This window comes from Ambystoma mexicanum, chromosome 6q (assembly GCF_040938575.1).
Source record: "Ambystoma mexicanum isolate Mex_15411 chromosome 6q, UKY_AmexF1_1, whole genome shotgun sequence".
Lineage (NCBI taxonomy): Eukaryota > Metazoa > Chordata > Amphibia > Caudata > Ambystomatidae > Ambystoma > Ambystoma mexicanum.
The window spans coordinates 982565542-982582265 of record NC_090937.1 but is presented as its reverse complement, the minus strand read 5'-3'; the positions used below and the strand labels follow the sequence as shown (position 1 = coordinate 982582265).

The 16724-nt window shown below is 46.9% G+C and overlaps 1 protein-coding gene across 3 annotated transcripts in view; it reads left to right on the top strand.

Moving 5' to 3' along the window:
- Window positions 1-16724, top strand: part of CENPU (centromere protein U) — a 797426-nt gene that overhangs the window by 724621 nt on the left and 56081 nt on the right. The window lies entirely within an intron of this gene.

Below are 16724 nucleotides of genomic sequence, written 5' to 3'. Positions count from 1 at the left end.
CCCAACCATTACAATACTTGTCTGGAGGGCCCCCTGATTCCAATATGTCAAAGTAGGCTATTAAAAGAGAATGATCACTCAAATCTGTGCTCATTATTTCAAATCGCAAGCATTTCTCATGTAGCCAAATTCCAACAAAGACTTAATCAATAGTTGAACTAATGATCCCATTAGTCCAAGTGGGCTGCAGTGGAACATCCCCAACACTGTACCGTTCAGACGCATCATTCCGAGTCCTGGTAAGCATTCACTCCACTCTCTCCCATTTACAACCTTCCTACCTTGTTGACTACTGCCCACCCCAATGTCCAACTGCTTGAGACTCTGTATACAATTAGAATTCAAGTCTCCAGTCAACAATACGTGCCCATATGGAAAATTGTTAGAGCTGTGATGCATATAGTTATTAAAAGTAATTCTTCAGACAGAGGGCATATTCTGAAGTGCCACTATACATTTATAAACAAGATGGTTATATTTCCCCTGCGTTGGACTACTATATGAATAGCCATAATACCAAAGGAGATATCCAAGTTCATCGGCAACTTTGCCTCCTGTCCTTCTTTCACCATGGTCAACAGGCACTCATACGGGTGCCCCTTTGCACCTTGTCGTGCTGCCTGAAAAGACACTCTATCTGTCTAAAGATGAAGGCGACTTGAGCCAAGATTATTGAATAACAATAATTTAGTGGGTCCTTAGTCTCTGGCAGAGCTGGACATTATTAAACAGGTGATTTATTCCCACGTGTATTCAGTGAAACCAACGATCAGGGGTGTTGCTAGGTCTGAAAATGATCTGGGGCGACTCTAATATTGGGACAGTCGGGACTCGGGGCTAGCTAGACTCTAGCTAGCCTTTTGGCTGTAGCTCCAGAGCTTCTATCCTGGGGCTACAACCAAAAGACCCAGGGCTATAGACCCCTCTGCCCCCCTCTAGCAATGCCTCTGCCAACAATAAACATCCTAGGTCATTCAATTCCCTTCCTCTCCGCCTGCAACTGGGCGGTCTAGCTGGGGGCTCTTCCCAGCAGCCAAGACCAATCATAACTTTCCTCTGGCGCTAGAATTTTTATTCCATAACAAAATGTGCTCGTCCACGCAGCCCACTCCCCCCGCTCATTGTCTCTGGCTTTGAATTTGAATGTAGGCTCTTCCCTCCCCCAACATTCTTCTGCCATTAAATGGGAGAAGGTCAAAACCCAACTTTCTCAAATTATCTCGTTCATTCAAAAGTATATCCAAGAGGATTCTCGAATTGACGTACATTACTGCCCGATCTGTTCTACCACGCTCTATGAAAAAAATGTTGTCCAGGTCTTTAGTGCGAATGTTAATTAAGGTTGGAATCTCTCATAACAATAGCAAAATATTTGTACGATTTAACACAATGGTACGAGTCTCTGGGATCACACTTTCAATCAAGATTGTACAGGCATTGGTAGAGCGGTAATCTTTCTGCCGCTGTCTGTGTATTCAGTGTTTAATTCCGTCGAACCCAACGTATAATGGGTGCGCCCACCCTCCAGCTGCCAGTCTCTACTCAGATGTGATGTTGAAGTCCCAGAAGGCGATGAATACAACCTTACATTAGTCACTGAAGGATCGACTTGGCGAGCCAGCTGTTGAAATGCCTGAGGTAGTGGTAGTTGGGTACTAATTGCCAACATTGGAGAATCTGAAAACTTGCATGCGCTATTCGCCTTTGTTTGCAGGTTAGCGGGTGGAGGATACCCTAATAGATTTCGCAATAGCTAGCACTGGTGGTAGCGAAAGGATTTTTATAGAAAGGGCTTCTTGTGTTGAAATGCAGTGCTGCACACCGCCTTGTGCCTTCACCCCTCCACCGGAAGGAAAGTCATGACTTTGCCTAGAAGTGGGTGCTGTTTCTAAAGCCACCATAGCTGTTCCTGGCACCGGGTTGAACATTGCCAACTTGACTGCTGCCTGGGGAAAAAAAGGGAGCACAGACATTTCTATGCTAACTGTTGTTTTTTTCTGATTTGGAGGGCAGTTTCTAACTTTCTTCCTCTGCTTCCTACCCTTCCCAGGGCCTGTGGAAGACACCACAGTCACAGGTTTCTGGGCCATCGTACCCAAAGTGACTTCATCAATTGTATCTTCCTCCACAATAATACACTCTGGTGTTACAATGGGTGCTAGTTGGCCATGAGTATTAACCAATAAATCTGACTGGTTTAGTGCAGACTCACTCCCAACAGGTGCAGGCGGAATTAACGGTACATAGTTAACCTGTCTTGCTGATTTTGGGGCCTTGTGATCGCTAGAAAGGCCTTTTGATTTGACTCCTTGAACCAAGGGAGTATTCATCTTGTCTGCATTCTCTTGTAGCCTTCCCTCCTTCAAACATATAGAGTCAGGCTTTGGACAAGGCTCTGCGTCCATCTGTTTGGAATGTGTTTGGGCAAAAAAAAATTCCTTTGTAGCAATGTGCAAATTTGCATGATCGAATTTAAACAATAATGATTCCAACATGACTTTGTTAGCTTTAGACTCCTGCTGGAGACCCTCATATAATGAAACGAATATACACAAAGCTTGGTTTATTTCCCACATGTCTTCTCGCTCTTCACTTGGTCCCTCCTCTTTTCTTCGCATCACTGCGGACAGATGTCTTGGAGACAATGGAGTAGGTGTGCAGAGCGGTGAAGATGAGAAGAAGTCAGAGCCCAAGTCAAGGTGTCCATTTGCTCAAAGTAGATTGGACAGCAGACTCGAATTGGGTGGAGTATTGTCCGGACTTAAGTTAATGGGAGCAATTTGTACAGCTTAAATGGGAGTTTCCTCATTCTGTAACTGGGCAATCTCTCCCTGAGAGTCCTTAATGATGATACTGTTTTTGCAGATATTTCCCAATTTTTTCAATTTTTTTGCCCGACCCTCCCTCCACATCTAATTCTATTGGTAGAGGCATCACGTTCTTCCCCGTTGGTAAAAAGAAGTGATTGAATTAGTCCTTTTTATTTTTGCAATTTAATTATTTCACAGAGTTCATTCGCCTGGGCATCGTGGTCAAAGGAAGGGGGGCCAGGGGAAAATTACTGCAGCCAACATTTCCGTGTCCGTGATTGATTGAGCGACTAAAGGTGCCATCTTTCCTCCCCTTCTCAAACCATACATATAGAGCCATCAGTGGTTTCTTCAATTAGATTGGCTATGACGAGGATTTTATGCCCCTTTCCTCTGTATTCTTGGCAATTGATTGCAACTAAGGCAGTTCTCAATTATTTTTCAAAAGCAGTGATCGCCTCAAAAGCTTTATGCCCACAGTCACCGACACTGCAATTTGATTTAGGTACAAGAGATTTTATACAGTCAATCCCCTTTCCTCTGTGTGATCTTGGCAATTAATTCCAAGTGAGGCAGTTCTCAATTTCTTTTCAAAAGCGGTGATCGGCTCAAAGACATTAAGCCCACAGTCACCGACAATACCATTTTTGATGTTCTTACCTTCCCACACAATGACAGTAGAAAAGAACAACAGCGTCACTCTGTTCACTGGCCAGCCGACCCTGTCAATCCGCAGCCGACGCTTAGCTTTCTGAGTTTACAAGTTTGCACTAATGTTGCCAAAGTCAGCGGTGAGCAGCTACACGGTCTGTGTCTACTGCTCTGACTGCTACTCTCCGCGCTGCTCCACGGGTAGCAGGCCTTTTTGATGCAAGGTTCCTCCTCCAAAACAGTAAAAAGACTGCTTGTGCAAGGGTCCTGCTCTGACTGCTACTCTCCGCTACTCTGCAGAGAATATTAGATGACTGCCATCCAAATCTTTTAAAAGTGTCCTAGGGGGAAGTCATAGAATATGATGTGTGGCTGTTCCTTTGGCCTCTCATGTAATGGCCCTGCCCTTTAACCAAGCCATGTATTTGTTACTTTCCCAATGTTTTCAACTTCTGCAAATAGTGGTTTTGAGAGTACTGCCCACTATTTCTGATTTAGATTGGCTAAATTACTTAGGATCCCACCAGGTTCAGCTGACGAGTTCAATTTAGTCCTAAATATCACCTCTTCTGATATGATATGATAGATTATTTATAACGCGCTTAATACCCAGAGGTTTCTAAGTACGGACCCGGGGATCGAACCTGTGTTGCTCCTTGTCGTCTTGCTTCCAAGGTGAGCACGTTGCCCCTGAGCTATCCTCCTGGGACAGTTATATCGAACTGCAGTTATAGGGCATTCTCTACAGTTCCAAATACAGGGATCCTCATTTCCGTGCTCTGACTGATTTTCTTTATTTACATCTTTAATATGGTTAAACCATATTTCTTCATCAATAATGGTTCTTACAGATCTCTTTCCCTGGTGAAAACTACTATTCTTCCCTCTTATCACCATAAGGATTTTCTTCCATGTTTCCTTGTGTAAGTGTCTTTTTTGCTGGTTAGGGTGTACTTATATTCCCCTCCCACTTTGCTAGCAAAAACCTTCTCTACTTTGTCAGTGAGATATTGTCAGTGAGATATTTGTACAGGCATAACTCTTATGCAATGTTTTGACTTTATTTTGCAAACCATAGTCCACAATGATGCCCCATTTAGATCTCTTTTTCCATCTGTGCAGAATAGTGATGGCGATCCACGAAGTTCATCACCCATATCATTAATCATTTTCCCCATCTTGAGTAAAAACATCTAGAGACAACTTTTTCTTGGATACAGTTTAGAGGGTCAATAGTCTACAGCTTTATCCAGAATGTACTGGATAAGCTCTTAGTGCCATTCAAACTTTAGAGGTGACTCCTCCATCATCAATGACCCCTCCGTTTCTTTCCCCATCCTCTGACTGTGTAACCATATAAAGCTCTGTGAAATTTAATAAAGGATTTTGCCACTTAATCTAATCAAAGTTGTTAAACGGAATGAAAGCATAGTCTTATCATAATTGGTTGGCCACTGGTTAGAAGAGCAGGAGCTGCAGTATGATCTGAGACAAACCTTCCATTTCAACACATGTGCATTAGGTTCGGAAATTTGCAAAACATTTTCCCAACATGTATTGTGGGAGATATTATGCAAAATTAAATGTTTGCTACCCCATAAACGAAAGATGCTAGTTCGGAATCAACCTGCTGAGTGCGGTTTACTTTTCCTCTATAATGCAATGGAACATCCTAAATGTAGATATGTATGTGCATGAGGACTGCTAGGTCATGGCAATGGTTTGATGAAATTATTTTGGATTATTATTTGGGTTTGTATAAACCATAATATACTACATAAATAAGGATGTAATCATGTCTTCAGTCAACATATTTTATTATGGTGCTTTCTACGCTCTACAATGTTTTGCAGTAAGGCCGTTAACCCCTTTGCTGCTGAGAATGTGTGTGCTCTTGGCACTAGCTTCCCAGTACCAAGAACAAAGCCTACACATTTTGAATACATATATTTTATAAATTGCGCTAAATCATGCGGGAAAATATATGCATCCGTAAAGCTGTTAACTCTCACTAGAGCAGACGCCTATGTCTCTGTTGGGTAAGCTCCCACGTACCATTCTTTACATGGAACATTACCCAACAGTGACCATTATGCAATCTCATATAATAATTCTGTGGCCACCTTCCTTGTTTTTAATACCCCAACACATTCACATTCAATGTGATAAAGCTTAATAGTCAAAAAAGAAACATCTGGTATATGCAGCAACAATTTCTAGTTGTATTATTCAGCTGCTGTTCTGTACCCTCAATCATTAATAATGTAGCAGACAATATGTACATTCCTGGACACCTCCTGCATGGATAAATGCTTCCTTTCAATCTTCATTGTAAATAGCCCCTCCCTTGCTTTCAAACTCCCAGTGCTAACTCCTATCCTTTTAGAATTAACGCTGTATATAACATTGAAATTATGTGACAACCATTCGTCCGATCTCTCATGGCTATTACAATATGGGGTTCAGCAAGTTGCTCTGTGAAATTTGGACAGTTCTTATGAAGATGGTTTCAACTTTTCCTAAGTATTTAGCCCAGTAATAGTTTATAATGGTTGGTATCTCCTCTGCAGATTTCTTACCAGTGAAATGCCCTGACTGCAGACTGTGACCTCAGACATTTTACAATGATAACCAGAATCAGAGACCGCATTACCATCTTGAACCTTTTTATGCACTTGTTGTGACCTTGTTGGTCTAAAATGTGCCCCAGCTTCCCTCTTTTGGATAGGAAAAATCAAGTGAAACCCAGTAACGTGTTCTCTTTGAGCACTTTTTCTCTGACCCTTCTGCAGACCATCTTCGCTACCTATAGGAGCAGCTATGTGTAGCAAAGGCTCATGGTTGTCAGCAGCTAGAGTAAGGAACACATGAGAGCACTGTCTAGAGTTGGGAGCATGCACCACCACCACACAATCTATCTCTGGGGTGTCAAAAAGATATGTGGAGTCTCTCCTATTTAAAACTGAGATAGATGCAGCCTTCTCCCAGATGTCGGCCAGTGCGGCTTTAAAAGAATGCCAAAAGGAAGAAACTGCTTGTCCTCTTTGGGACCCTTCTGCATCACATCTGTGGTTCTCTCTCTGTCACGGGGTATCTGCCTGGAAGTAGAGCTGGGAGAGCCAGGAAATGTATGGGTAGGGCCGAGCATGGTGGTCTGGCCTGGCTCTTAGGACCAAGCACGAGCCAAGCCTGGGAGATGGCTGAGAGAAACAGGGGAGGGGCCTGGTTGGGAGGCAAGAAAAGGAGATGGGGCAAGAAAATGAGCTGAAGTGGTTGGGGAGGCAACAAAAAAGGCTAAAGGGACAAGTAAAAATGGCTAAAATGGATGGGGACAAGAAAAGGGGCTATGATGTGATGTGGCATGATATGTCATAATGCGCCTGTACACAAGTGTTTCTAGGCTCGACAAGACAAGGGAACGAAGACAGAGGGAGGACAAGACAAACAATCTTACTAGGCCTTGTGCCTTTTAGATCGTGCAAGTGCGCCAATGGAAAGTGCAGGGGAAAGGGAGAGGGGAAGTGCCAGGGAGAGGGAAGTGTAATTAGGGCAGAAATGCATTGAGAATGTGCAGCCAGGACAGTGCGGCTCTGGGTAAGTGCAAGGAGGCAGGGGAATGTGGGGGTTAGTTATATAACTGTAACCCCCACAGGGGATGTCCCCTAAGTGCACGGTAGGCCTGGAAGCATTGTAGGCGGGACTTATCATGGAAAAGCCTGGTACCCAGTGAGACTCTTAGGGTAGCCAAGCAACCAGTCGGCGCAGCTGACAGGTAGGTCTGCAGGGGAGGGAGAGAGAGAAAGCAGAGGAGAAAAGGAAGGTATTGAGCTGCTATCGGAACTTCAGGTGGTTAGCTCAAGTTTGAGACGGGCAGGTAGGGAATTCCAGAGGGAGGCACCTGCAGAGGAGCGAGCACTACCCCCCCACTCTGTCTGAAGAAGCTTCTGACCCTTGGAGAGTTGGAGTTGGCTGAGCAAAGGGCTCAAGAAGGAAGGTATTTTGGAAGAGAGGGTTGTAGGTAGTGCTGGCCCAGGCCCCAGAAAGCCTTGTGGACGATGCAGAGGGTCTTGAACTTGATCCTTGGAGCCAGTTGAGAGATTTCAGGGCTGCAGAGATACGGTCTCTGGGCTTGAGGCCAAGGATAGTTCTCAGTCCTGTTCTGGATTAGTTATAGAGGGCGGAGAGTAAAGGAAGGCAGATTGAGAAAGAGGCTGTTAAAGTAGTACAGCCTAGAGAGAACTAAATGGGTCTGGAGACAGTGAGCTTCTGGGGGAATGTCAGAAAACGAAGAATATTCTGAGGAGGTGCAGCTGGTAATGGGCCTTCTTGGCAAGGTCTGTGATGTGAGGAGAGAAGGGTAGAGTGGAGTCGAAGATGACACCAAGGGTTTTTGCCTCACAGGAAAGTTGCGAAGGAGGAGGACCCAAGGATGGCGGCCATAGTGAGAGAGGGAAAGCAGAAGCAGGCGTCCCATTGAGAAGGATCTCCATCTAACTTGCATTAAGGCAGAGATTGTTGGAGGTGCACCAACCCCGAATCGTGGATAGTCAGGAATGAGCGGAGAGGAGGCTGAGGGGAACCTGAAGGAGAGCTTAGTGTCGTCCGCATAACACTGAAAGTTAGAGGAGAAGGTAGAGATCAGGTGGGCCAAAGGGGACAAGTAGACATTGAAGAGCCACGGTGAGAGGATAGAGCCCTGGGGAACACATGTGTAGAGAGAGGTGGTGGAGAGAAAGGACCCAAGTTGGACCTGGGAGGGTCGGTCCAGGAGGAAGGAGTTCAGCCACTCCAGGGCCTGATCCATGAGGCCCAGGTTCTCACAGAGTTGATTGATCAGGATGGCTTGATTGACCGTGTCAAAAGCAGAGGAAGGGGAGGAGGAGAACCAAAAGGAAGACTGGAGTCAAGATTAGAGAGCAGATCTTCACAGGTTTTCATGAGAGCAGTTTCCGGGCCTATGGTTGCTCTGAAGCCAGACTGATGGACATGGAGACAACAAACTGATTCAATGTGGAGAGTAAGCTGGGAGATGGCCAGCTTTTCCAGGATTTTGCCCAGGAAAGGAGTGATTGAGATCGGGCAATAGTTTGCCAGACGGGTGGGATCGGCAGGAGGCTTTTCAAGGAGGGGGTGGGGGGGATTTACCTGGCTACCTCGCAGTTGAATTTTGAAAAAGTAGATTTTCCACGCTCTTAGCGTTGGTGGTAAGTACAGGTTTATTCATCAATGAGTGTGGACTCATGGTCCCAATTGTGGTCAGCTAACTCATGTTTAGACCTTGTGGGTCTTTATCAAGGCTGATGCAAATTTAAAATTACACACATCCAGCAGATTGTTAGATTAATTGACATGTGTGACCGTGGCATGTGAGTGCAGAGCGTGAGTTACAGTGATGTTGTATTCAGTTGTGTGCCAAGCATAAGTGCATAGCTCAATTTTCCACATTTAGTGCATATTGAAATTGTGATACATATTATACATATTATTTTATATAGTTATGGTGTGAAGTATCCAAAAGTCATGGTCAGCAAGAGGAGGGAAGAGTAGAGGAGGGGAAAGAAAGAGAACAGAGCTGTGTTACTTAGGTACAGTAGGTACGTCTGTAGGTGTTGTTCATTTGCTTAGGTATCGTCTTACCTAGAATGGTGGTTGGGTCTTGCCCCTGGTGGGGTCCCGTGCTTAGTCTTTACAGGTCCTATGTGTTCACAGCTGGAGTCATCATGGGCCCTGTTGGTAAGTGGGTGAGCATGTTACTCAGATGTATGGGGGATGGAGTGCCTAGGTTATGGCATATGGTTGTTGCACATCTCCCATCCTTGCATGGGTGCCCGTTTCTTTCCTAGACCGGTTTTGCGTCATGGTCACGATTGTGCAGGGTGGGGGCTGTGGTGTGAGGCAACCGGTGGCCTGCGTGGTGGGTCAAGCATCCATGGCAGTCTTCTGTAGTCAGACAGCCTAGGCTGCCCATAGGTTTGTGCTGCGCTGCTTCTCTGTTGCGTGAAGAGCAGGTGCCATGTAGGCCGTGGGCTAGTGCTTATTGGCACCGTCCTATGCTGGGTGAGGGAATGGTGCTGTGATCTGACCCAGGGGGGGTTTGTGTGATGTCTGCTTAATTGAGAGGAGTAAATCCATTTCCCGATCCTTGTCATAGCCGGGGCTCGTGACAGTGTATGTGCTGTGCAGGCTGGTGGTGTTGTGGTCTGACCCATAGGGGTGCTGCCGTACCCCGATTCATGTTGTAACTGGGGCTAGTCCCCATGTGTATGCCGCAGTTTCCAAGTGAGGGCGCTGTTCCCAGAGGCTGGAGGATTATGAGCGGGTTGTACCGCAGTGGTCAAGTTGAGTTCGGTTGGGTGGCGTGTGCCGTGGTCATGAATGTTGTGGGGCAATTTGGGCGACTGAATGCCGAAAGTGTCCTAAGTGCACCGCTTGCATCCCTTGCAAAAGCGGGTCATCTCGCATTCGGCCGGGTTTCAATCAATTTAATGGCGTGTGCCATGGTGAAGAGGGCTGCCCTGGTGTGGCCTGAGGGGCTTGGATTGCTTACCTTGGATTAGTTCTGTGCGTGAAGCTGTTGCTTCCTCGGTCCTTGGCCATTAATGGTCTTGGGAGGAGGCTCCCTATTGTGCTGTCTGGGTGGCTAGTTGCATGCATGCGCGCAGTGTGAGACAGTGATCTCGTTCTGCGCATGTGTGGCTGATGGTGAGCGCTGTGTGAGCTGGATTGCAAGGAGTGGGTATTGTGTGTACATTGAACCCGCCCTTATGTAGTTGTCCTTGTATTGATACGATATGGCATTTATAACGCACCTTTATCTCAAGTGTTTCCAGGCGCGAGAAGGGGGTATCCCAGGGGAAAAGTCCACTCTTTGCATGTATGCAAGGGTGGATCCTATCAGCAGCTGCTGAGTGTGGCTGGTTCATGTGCATTATTCCCTCCTGTGATAGGAGTGTGAATGGGGACGGTTTACTACTTGAGCCTGTTGTCAGGGTATCAGTCAGTGGTCAACCTGAGTTTGGCTATGGCATGTGCCTTGTTCCTCCTGTATAGGGAGTAGTGTGTGGGAAGGTTTACTGGTTTGAGCCTGGTATCAGGGTGTCAGTTGGTGGTTCAGCTGGTGGGGTTGGAGTTAGTTGTGTGTTCCTTTATATGATTGTAATTGGTGGGGAAATTGTGAGGGGGATTAGTGTGGTTTGTTTGGGTTGGTCCCACCTGATCGGTGATATGTCTTGCAGAGGTCCCTCTGGATAGAGGGGGTCATGTGCTTGGACGGGCTCCCATCAATTAGTGGGTCCTGTTGGTATTGCAGCTGTATCATTGGTTATTGTCTTAAAGATGTTTACCGGGATCGGAGCGGTAACTAATTGGTGTGGGCTCCCACCATGTGGTTTCGTCCTGTTGGCATAAACCGGCTGGTGGCTGGTTTGGGATCTGGTGTTCGTCCAGTATGCTTCTGTCGTGCGGTCGGCGCTACACGTGTAGGGCTGGCATCAGGAGTGGGGAGGAGAGTTGTCATAGTAAGTGTTACATCACAAAAAACCATTAAAATCATGCTCAGGATTCAGGCCATTTTTTACACATCTGAAATGGCAAATTAGTCTGGATTCTTCTTGACGTAGTTTGTGGTCCGTTTCCTCCTCTTGGTCCATTCTTGACTGTTCGTAGGCCAATGAATCGTATCTGCCTCTTGTCTTCCATTTGGTGATGTTGTTGCCAGTGGTTTGCCAAGGGTAGTTTCGGATCCTGAGAATGGATGCTACTCGGGTATTCCCTTATTCTGATACGTACTTCTGGGATGGTACTTCCTATGTAGATTTTTTCACATATGCATATAAGTGCATAAATTACATATTTGGTTCTGCAGTTTACGTGTTCAGTAATTTTAAAAGTTGGGCAGTCTTTGAAGGTTACAATTTGGGTTTGTGTGGCATATGTGCACATTGTGCATGTACTGCATTTTGTGAACCCAATTGGCATCCTTGATCTGAGCCAATCTTTGGCGGTTATGTTTTTCTGAGCCAAAAAAGAAGGGCTCAGTATGTTGCGCAGTGTTGGCGCTCTGCTGAATGATAAGCTTGGTTATGATCTTAGACTTGGTCTGATATGTTCGTCTATCATTAAGAGTACCCAATGTTTTGTCAGGATTTTTTGCACTTTATAACTGCCTGTGGTGTATCGGGTTACACATCTTATGGAGGTATCTTTACTTGTTGGCTTATGTTTGGATATTAGTAGCGTTTCCCTTGGCATGGCAAGTGTTTTGCTCTTTGCCTTTCCAAGGTTGGAGGCAGAGTATCCTCTGCTGTGCAACCTACGGTCCAGCAGGCAGCATTCTTCTTCAAAGTGTTCCTCAGTATTGCAATTACGTCTAGCTCTGATGTTTTCCCTGTGGGGTATGTCCTTGATGACGCTTTTCCTGTGACAGCTGGTTGCATGAACTACCGAATTTACTTCTGTGGGTTTCCGGTACGTTTTCGTAGTTAGTTTGTTGTCATTTACCATTATTGTTAAGTCCAGGAAGTCCATCTTGGTGGCACCGACGTGGCTGGTGAGCTCAATTCCGAATGTATTGGTGTTGAGATATTGGACGTACTCATTGAGTTGTTCTGATGGCCCTTTCCATATTAGAATTACATTGTCAATGTAGCAGAACCACTGGACGATTTGTTCAGTGAATCTGATTGGTCATGGCATGTTTCCTCTTGTAGGAGTGCATGAAGCAGTTAGCTAGGGCTGGCGCGTAGCTTACACCCATTGCTATTCCCCTCGTTTGTCTGTAATATTCTCCATTGAAGATGAAAACATTGTCTAATGAGAATTTTAAGAATTCCTTTGTCATTTCCGACTGTTCGTAGTATGAAGCTGATTCCTTTGCTAGTAGGTATCCCAGACTCTGAACGGCTAGTTTGTGGTCTATGGACGTGTATAGTGCTTTTACATCTAGCGTGGCCAGTAGGAATCCTGGTTCCCATTGGATTTCTGCTAAGATTTTCAGAGTATGAATCGAGTCATTCAGGTATGTTGGTATTGTAATAGCTAGTGGCTGGATGACATTGTTGGCATATCTTGCTAGTGGTTCTGTAAATCCTCCTATTCTGCTCATTATTGGTCTTCCTTCTGGTATTTGTTTGAAAGCTTTGTGGATTTTGGGCAGGAAATCGCGAGTAGGCATGATTGGGTGAGTGATCTTGCATAATTGCTGCAAGGTGGTGTCTTCAGATTTGGTTAGGTTGTCCTTCTTGTTGTGGTATGAGCCTCCCTTATCTTCTAATTTGTGCAGGTCATTGGTGACTGCTTGTTAGAATGTGCACAATGGAGTGCTTGAGGAGAGAGGGGAAAGATTCAGTGGCGAAAGAGTGTTCGCAGAAATCAGCCAAGACTGGTGCAAGGGTGTCAATGGGGTCCTTGATGGTTCTGGAGAAGCAGGGGAGCACCTGTTTGGATGACACTTTCATAGATCGGACATCATCAAGTGTTGTCAGAGAGAAAGAGGAGAAAGGTGGAGGAGAGGGAGAGGTGGCCAGAGGGGGCCGAGGGCAATAGGAGAGGAAGAGGAGAGCAAGGACAGGATGTCCAGAGTTTTAGTGAAGTGAGAAGCCAGAGCCGTACAGGGGGCCTGGGAGGGAGGCGAAGGAGGAGGGCCCAAGGAGGGCGGCTAAAGAGGGCAGGGAACATGGGCTGTGGAAAGAATAGGAGCTAAAAGGGGCAAGAAATGGGGCCAAACAGTACTGGGGCAACACAAGGGGCTAAATGAGTGAGGATTAACAAAAGTGTCTAAACTGACAGGGGGCAACCAAAAGCGGCTAATTGGTACTGGGGATCCAGAAAAGGGGCAAAACAGGCCTGGGGCAGTTATAGGGGTTGTGGGACAACAAAGGGGGCCAAATGGTACTGAGGGTCAAGAAAAGGGCAAAACAGGTCTGGGGCAGCTAAAGGGGTTCAGGGTCAACAAAAGGGGCTAAATGGGGATGGGGTCAAGAGAAGGGGCAACACAGGTCTGGGGCAGCTAAAGGGGCAACAAAAGAGGCTAAATGGGACTGGGGTTAAGAGAGGGGCAACACGGGTCTGGAGGCAGCTAAAGGAATTAAGGGGCAATAAAAGGGGTTGAATGGGATTGGGGTGAAGGAAAGGGGCAAAACGTGTCTGGGGCAGCTAAATGTGTTCAGGGGCAACAAAGGGGCTAAATAGGACTAGGGGGGTCAAGGAAAGGGGGGGAAATGGGCCTGGGGCAGCTAAAAGGCTTAAGGGGCAACGAAAGGGGCTAAATGAGACTGGGGGTCAAGAAAAGGGGAGCATGGTGCTTGGGTCATTAAAGGGTTTGGCGCAGGAAAAGGGGATAAAGGGTCCGGGGAGGGGAAATAAAAGAAGCAAGTGGGAAAAAAAGGGGGCTCACCTTTTTTAATTCGCCCACTGCCGCTGCCTCACAGTACCACCAGGAAGTGTTCCTGTCCTGCCCCAGCCAATCAATGAGTGGCTGGGGAGGCACCGACAGTCAGGCGACAGGCAGACGTGCTCCTGTATGTGCTGTTGGCACAACAGGAGCGCAGATTGATATTTAAAAAAAAATCTAATGACTGTGCGGGCACCTGGTGGGGCTCATGGCGGCCCCCTGCTCTGGGCATCCGGTACCTAATTTGCTGTAATGTCTGCCACCACTGACTTGACTGGAGGTTCTTTGGTGGTAGTCATCTTCTCGGAGTAAATGTGTGGTGATGACCGAGATGCACTCCTGGAATGATCCCTTTTCATGGGTCCAGTCACCCTGGAACTGGCAAAGGGCCCTTCCCCACAAGTGCTTTAGCGCACTCATTCTGATTATGAAGAAATCCTGCTACCTAATGGTAGCAAACTAGTCTTGCTTGTATTCTCCGGTTAACTGAGGAGCCTGCGCTAGGTCAGAGCTCTGCAAGCTTTTCAGCTCTTGAGTGCCCAACTACCACATCAACAGGCATGTCCAGTGATGTTTGCTGGAAAACTTGTAACCAGAAGGCTTCTTTTTTTTTTCTCATAGCTTTTTATTGGCATTTTTTTCAACCAATAACACATTCAAACATGAATGTTTGTCCCTCCACCCTCCACCCGTGAGACCCGCTCCCCTCCCACTGCACCCGTCCCGGTCCGAGCATAGTCCGAGCATAGCTGGTTCTCTTGAGGAGGGATTGCAGGAGTGTAACTGTTAATCCGGATTACCGGGTTGGTGAAGCTCGTCCTCCATAGCCACTTCACAGTTCACCTTCTCCAGGGTGGTCAACTATGCCCAGGAGACCCATGGTCCTTGGGCACCAAGCTCCCCCTGCCTCCTGCCTTAGGTACTTCAATGGAGACGACCAGTCAGTGTTCAACCTCTTGTGCTCCCCTTGGAATGGAGTATGTGAGCCACTCCCACTCCAAAGCACATAGGACCAGATTTTCGGCACCCATTCGTGGTCGTGTGGTGGATCCCTGGCCTTCCATTTCTGTGCAGTACCAGAGCTGCCGCCATCATCATTATGGCATAGAGTTTGCGACCCAGCTTAGAAGTGATGTCCTCCATTCCCCTTACACTTCACCCATACGACCTGCTCAACAGCTTCCAGGACTCCCTTCCAGTAAAGGTCCATTTTTGGGTCATTCCCACCATATGTGACTCCAGGTACCCTCCCCCCGCATTCCCTCCAACAGAGCCAAGAGGTCCCGGGTACATTCTGTGTAGTTTTGTCGGTGTCATGTGCCATTGGAGGATACGTTTTAGCCATATCTCCCTTATTTGGAGGGATCTAGTTAGCTTGTGGATATGCGCCAGAGTCTTAGCCAGTGCGACTCCTCGACTGTGCTACCAGTGGAGATCTCTCATCTTTTCCTGTATAGGCAAACCGGAGGGTCCTCGTCTGCCTTTATGTGCTTGTAAATGGCTGTTACCAGTCACCTATCCCCTGGGTCCCTGTTTAAATACTTTTCAAAGGGAGTTAGTTGGCGGGTTCTTGCTTGTTTCATAGCAGGATGGTGCAGCCAGTGCCTCAGTTGGGCATGCCTAAACCTTTCCCTTTCCCCTAGGGCGAAGTCTGAATTACATTGTTTTAATTGCTTCACCTGATCTCTGTCAAACATATCTTGAACTACCAGGCATCCCCCCTGCCACCATGCCTCCCATGTGGATGTTTTGAAACCCGGGGTGAATTGCGGATTGTTGAACAGAGGTGTGTACAGCGAGGGTTATGTGGTGATGTGCGTGTGTTTCACTGCTTCATCCCACGTGTGGGCCACTACTGATAGGATGGAGCTAGTGTATACTCGCAGAGATCTGTCCCCCTTGGGTCTCCACAGGATCCCCTGTAGGTCTTCCCCCATGACTGCTTGTTCCATGGGTCTCCAGCTCTTCCCCCAGTCATCCCTTTGCCATTCCCAGACAACTGTCATCTGAGCGGCCCTGTAATAGGCCCTAAAATCCAGCTGCCTCATTCCCCCTTGCCCTTTAGGGGCTTTCATCAGTTTGGCGGCCACCCTCGTGGGTTTGCGGTTCCACACAAATGTACTGGTAATTTTATGTAAGGTTCTGAATGGAGATGGCAGGACGTGAATTGGGAGGGCTGCAAGGTGATAGAGTAACTGCAGCAGGACCACCATTTTTAGTACGTTTATGCACCCGAGCCTCGATATAGCTTGTGGGCCCCAGTGGACCAATTTGTTTTGAGCTTCTCCAGCAGAGGTGGATAGTTTGCCTGGTATAGGCGTTCTGCTGAGTTGGCCAGTTTAATTCCCAGAAAGGTGAGGGAATGTTCGACACATCTGAATGGGGAGGTCCTTTTGAGCTCGTGCGTAGCCTCGGTCGGGATAGTAAGGTTGAGAATTTCAGTCTTGTATGCGTTAATTTTTAGCCCCGCCACCGCCCCGAATCTTGTTAGTTCTGTCTCTATCGCCCCCCAGGGAGGTCTCTGGATGAGTTAGCTTCAGGAGCATGTCGTCCGCGAAGGCGGCGATCTTATGGGGTCTACCCGTGATTGTAATTCCAACTATATCCTTGTTATCCTTATACCCTGCATATAGGATGGGGGATAGTGGACACCCATGCTTTGTGCCTCGCCTTGTTAGTCTGGAAAATACCCTACCATAGCATAGATGGTATATTATGTTGGCCGAAAGCCAATCGCATCATATGCCCAGCATCGCCAGTTACAGAATCGGCATAACCATATGTTAGGGAGAATTCTCTCTTTAGGCTGAATTTCCTAACATAGTGAGTCCCCCAGCAGCTTTGCTTTGCTGTTTTTTCTCCTGCCAAGAGTG